Source organism: Chiloscyllium punctatum, chromosome 3 (genome assembly GCF_047496795.1).
Source record: "Chiloscyllium punctatum isolate Juve2018m chromosome 3, sChiPun1.3, whole genome shotgun sequence".
Lineage (NCBI taxonomy): Eukaryota > Metazoa > Chordata > Chondrichthyes > Orectolobiformes > Hemiscylliidae > Chiloscyllium > Chiloscyllium punctatum.
The window spans coordinates 27,751,238-27,756,237 of record NC_092741.1 but is presented as its reverse complement, the minus strand read 5'-3'; the positions used below and the strand labels follow the sequence as shown (position 1 = coordinate 27,756,237).

Below are 5,000 nucleotides of genomic sequence, written 5' to 3'. Positions count from 1 at the left end.
AGGACAATAGAGAATAGGTGCAGGAGTTGGCCATTCTGCCCTTGGAGCCTGCACCACCATTCAATATGATCATGGCTGATCATCCTTAATCGGTATCCTGTTCCTGCCTTATCTCCATAAGCCTTGATTCCACTATCCTTGAGAGCTCTGTGCAACTCTTTCTTCAATGAATCCAGAGACTGGGCCTCCACTGCCCTCTGGGGCAGAGCATTCCACACAGCCACCACTCTCTGGGTGAAGACGTTTCTCCTCATCTCTGTCCTAAACGGTCTACCCCGTATTTTTAAGCTGTGTCCTCTGTTTCGGCACTCACGTTTCCTGCCACCAGAGTGTCCAATCCTTTGATAATCTTATATGTCTCAACCAGATCCCCTCTCAGTCTGCTAAACTCAAGGGTACACAAGCCCAGTCGCTCCAGTCTTTCAGTGTAAGGTAATCCCGCCATTCCTACGCTGCACTCCCTCAATAGCCAGAATGTCTCTCCTCAAATTTGGAGACCAGAACTGCACACAGTACTCCAGGTGTGGTCTCACCAGGGCCCTGTACACCTGCAGAAGAACCTCTTTGCTTCTGTACTCAATCCCTCTTGTTATGAAGGCCAGCATGCTATTAGCCTTCTTCACTACCTGCTGTACCTGCATGCTTACCTTCATTGAGTGGTGTACAAGAACCCCCAGATCTCTCTGTACTGTCCCTTGACCGAAATTGATTCCATTTAGGTAGTAATCTGCCTTCCTGTTCTTGCCACCAAAGTGGATAAGCATCCATTTATCCACATTAAAGTGCATCTGCCATGCATCTGACCACTCACCTAACTTGTCCAGGTCACCCGGTAATCTCCTAACATCCTCATCACATTTCACCCTGCCACCCAGCTCAGTATCATCAGCAAATTTGCTAATGTTATTGCTAATAGCATCTTCTATATCATGAACATATATTGTAAAAAGCTGCGGTCCCAGTACTGATCCCTGCGGTACCCCACTGGTCACTGCCTGCCATTCCGAAATGGAGGCGTGGAGGAGTGTGGAAGGATGAGAGAATGCAGGCTGCAGCCCTATGAAGCAGGGGGAGGTCTTGCAGTTGGCCTGTGTGGGGATGTGGGAGACGACAGGAGCCTGGTGGGCAAGGGCTAGCTGGAGGGAGGGAGGGAGGGAAGCACGCACGGAGGAGGAAGAGCAAAGAGAAAAGAGAGAAAAAAAAAACAAAGGGGATCAAGAGAAAGAGCAGCAAAGAAAATGTGGCTGGCCAGCACGCCTTGAAGTGGGGAGAAAAGGAAGGGGCCAGCGCCTACGGCCATACTAGTCTGAAAACGCCCGATCTCGTCTGATCTCGGAAGCTAAGCAGACTCAGGCCTGGTTAGTACTTGGGTGGGAGACCGCCTGGGAATACCAGGTGCAGTAGGCTTTTTCCGCCAGCAGGGGCTGCTCAAGTCACCCCTCTGCACTCGTGTTGGGCCACGCACGCAATGCAGCGACAGGTTATTTTTGCTGCCGCTGTGCCTGGCATCAGTCTCCTGCAGGCAGGAGACAGGGAGGGGAGGAGAGCGGAGCGCTGCCAAAATCAGCAAGAAAGAGGGAAAGAAAGGGATTGGGGCTGCACGCTGTCTGCGGCTGGCAGTCAGGAAAGGAGGACAATAGAGAATAGGTGCAGGAGTTGGCCATTCTGCCCTTGGAGCCTGCACCACCATTCAATATGATCATGGCTGATCATCCTTAATCGGTATCCTGTTCCTGCCTTATCTCCATAAGCCTTGATTCCACTATCCTTGAGAGCTCTGTGCAACTCTTTCTTCAATGAATCCAGAGACTGGGCCTCCACTGCCCTCTGGGGCAGAGCATTCCACACAGCCACCACTCTCTGGGTGAAGACGTTTCTCCTCATCTCTGTCCTAAACGGTCTACCCCGTATTTTTAAGCTGTGTCCTCTGTTTCGGCACTCACGTTTCCTGCCGCCAGAGTGTCCAATCCTTTGATAATCTTATATGTCTCAACCAGATCCCCTCTCAGTCTGCTAAACTCAAGGGTACACAAGCCCAGTCGCTCCAGTCTTTCAGTGTAAGGTAATCCCGCCATTCCTACGCTGCACTCCCTCAATAGCCAGAATGTCTCTCCTCAAATTTGGAGACCAGAACTGCACACAGTACTCCAGGTGTGGTCTCACCAGGGCCCTGTACACCTGCAGAAGAACCTCTTTGCTTCTGTACTCAATCCCTCTTGTTATGAAGGCCAGCATGCTATTAGCCTTCTTCACTACCTGCTGTACCTGCATGCTTACCTTCATTGAGTGGTGTACAAGAACCCCCAGATCTCTCTGTACTGTCCCTTGACCGAAATTGATTCCATTTAGGTAGTAATCTGCCTTCCTGTTCTTGCCACCAAAGTGGATAAGCATCCATTTATCCACATTAAAGTGCATCTGCCATGCATCTGACCACTCACCTAACTTGTCCAGGTCACCCGGTAATCTCCTAACATCCTCATCACATTTCACCCTGCCACCCAGCTCAGTATCATCAGCAAATTTGCTAATGTTATTGCTAATAGCATCTTCTATATCATGAACATATATTGTAAAAAGCTGCGGTCCCAGTACTGATCCCTGCGGTACCCCACTGGTCACTGCCTGCCATTCCGAAATGGAGGCGTGGAGGAGTGTGGAAGGATGAGAGAATGCAGGCTGCAGCCCTATGAAGCAGGGGGAGGTCTTGCAGTTGGCCTGTGTGGGGATGTGGGAGACGACAGGAGCCTGGTGGGCAAGGGCTAGCTGGAGGGAGGGAGGGAGGGAAGCACGCACGGAGGAGGAAGAGCAAAGAGAAAAGAGAGAAAAAAAAAACAAAGGGGATCAAGAGAAAGAGCAGCAAAGAAAATGTGGCTGGCCAGCACGCCTTGAAGTGGGGAGAAAAGGAGGGGGCCAGCGCCTACGGCCATACTAGTCTGAAAACGCCCGATCTCGTCTGATCTCGGAAGCTAAGCAGACTCAGGCCTGGTTAGTACTTGGATGGGAGACCGCCTGGGAATACCAGGTGCAGTAGGCTTTTTCCGCCAGCAGGGGCTGCTCAAGTCACCCCTCTGCACTCGTGTTGGGCCACGCACGCAATGCAGCGACAGGTTATTTTTGCTGCCGCTGTGCCTGGCATCAGTCTCCTGCAGGCAGGAGACAGGGAGGGGAGGAGAGCGGAGCGCTGCCAAAATCAGCAAGAAAGAGGGAAAGAAAGGGATTGGGGCTGCACGCTGTCTGCGGCTGGCAGTCAGGAAAGGAGGACAATAGAGAATAGGTGCAGGAGTTGGCCATTCTGCCCTTGGAGCCTGCACCACCATTCAATATGATCATGGCTGATCATCCTTAATCGGTATCCTGTTCCTGCCTTATCTCCATAAGCCTTGATTCCACTATCCTTGAGAGCTCTGTGCAACTCTTTCTTCAATGAATCCAGAGACTGGGCCTCCACTGCCCTCTGGGGCAGAGCATTCCACACAGCCACCACTCTCTGGGTGAAGACGTTTCTCCTCATCTCTGTCCTAAACGGTCTACCCCGTATTTTTAAGCTGTGTCCTCTGTTTCGGCACTCACGTTTCCTGCCGCCAGAGTGTCCAATCCTTTGATAATCTTATATGTCTCAACCAGATCCCCTCTCAGTCTGCTAAACTCAAGGGTACACAAGCCCAGTCGCTCCAGTCTTTCAGTGTAAGGTAATCCCGCCATTCCTACGCTGCACTCCCTCAATAGCCAGAATGTCTCTCCTCAAATTTGGAGACCAGAACTGCACACAGTACTCCAGGTGTGGTCTCACCAGGGCCCTGTACACCTGCAGAAGAACCTCTTTGCTTCTGTACTCAATCCCTCTTGTTATGAAGGCCAGCATGCTATTAGCCTTCTTCACTACCTGCTGTACCTGCATGCTTACCTTCATTGAGTGGTGTACAAGAACCCCCAGATCTCTCTGTACTGTCCCTTGACCGAAATTGATTCCATTTAGGTAGTAATCTGCCTTCCTGTTCTTGCCACCAAAGTGGATAAGCATCCATTTATCCACATTAAAGTGCATCTGCCATGCATCTGACCACTCACCTAACTTGTCCAGGTCACCCGGTAATCTCCTAACATCCTCATCACATTTCACCCTGCCACCCAGCTCAGTATCATCAGCAAATTTGCTAATGTTATTGCTAATAGCATCTTCTATATCATGAACATATATTGTAAAAAGCTGCGGTCCCAGTACTGATCCCTGCGGTACCCCACTGGTCACTGCCTGCCATTCCGAAATGGAGGCGTGGAGGAGTGTGGAAGGATGAGAGAATGCAGGCTGCAGCCCTATGAAGCAGGGGGAGGTCTTGCAGTTGGCCTGTGTGGGGATGTGGGAGACGACAGGAGCCTGGTGGGCAAGGGCTAGCTGGAGGGAGGGAGGGAGGGAAGCACGCACGGAGGAGGAAGAGCAAAGAGAAAAGAGAGAAAAAAAAAACAAAGGGGATCAAGAGAAAGAGCAGCAAAGAAAATGTGGCTGGCCAGCACGCCTTGAAGTGGGGAGAAAAGGCAGGGGCCAGCGCCTGCGGCCATACTAGTCTGAAAACGCCTGATCTCGTCTGATCTCGGAAGCTAAGCAGACTCAGGCCTGGTTAGTACTTGGATGGGAGACCGCCTGGGAATACCAGGTGCAGTAGGCTTTTTCCGCCAGCAGGGGCTGCTCAAGTCACCCCTCTGCACTCGTGTTGGGCCACGCACGCAATGCAGCGACAGGTTATTTTTGCTGCCGCTGTGCCTGGCATCAGTCTCCTGCAGGCAGGAGACAGGGAGGGGAGGAGAGCGGAGCGCTGCCAAAATCAGCAAGAAAGAGGGAAAGAAAGGGATTGGGGCTGCACGCTGTCTGCGGCTGGCAGTCAGGAAAGGAGGACAATAGACAATAGGTGCAGGAGTTGGCCATTCTGCCCTTGGAGCCTGCACCACCATTCAATATGATCATGGCTGATCATCCTTAATCGGTATCCTGTTCCTGCCTT

The 5,000-nt window shown here is 51.6% G+C and overlaps 3 non-coding genes across 3 annotated transcripts; all 3 read left to right on the top strand.

The window, feature by feature from the left end:
- Positions 1-1,288: 1,288 nt before the first annotated feature.
- On the top strand, positions 1,289-1,407 carry LOC140475703 (5S ribosomal RNA). Its single transcript, XR_011960196.1, has one exon. It is a non-coding gene; the product is annotated as a 5S ribosomal RNA (ribosomal RNA).
- Positions 1,408-2,918: 1,511 nt separating this feature from the next.
- Positions 2,919-3,037, top strand: LOC140474120 (5S ribosomal RNA). Its single transcript, XR_011958841.1, has one exon. It is a non-coding gene; the product is annotated as a 5S ribosomal RNA (ribosomal RNA).
- A 1,511-nt stretch (positions 3,038-4,548) lies between these two features.
- Positions 4,549-4,667, top strand: LOC140468892 (5S ribosomal RNA). The gene has a single exon (XR_011955873.1). It is a non-coding gene; the product is annotated as a 5S ribosomal RNA (ribosomal RNA).
- Positions 4,668-5,000: the final 333 nt, after the last annotated feature.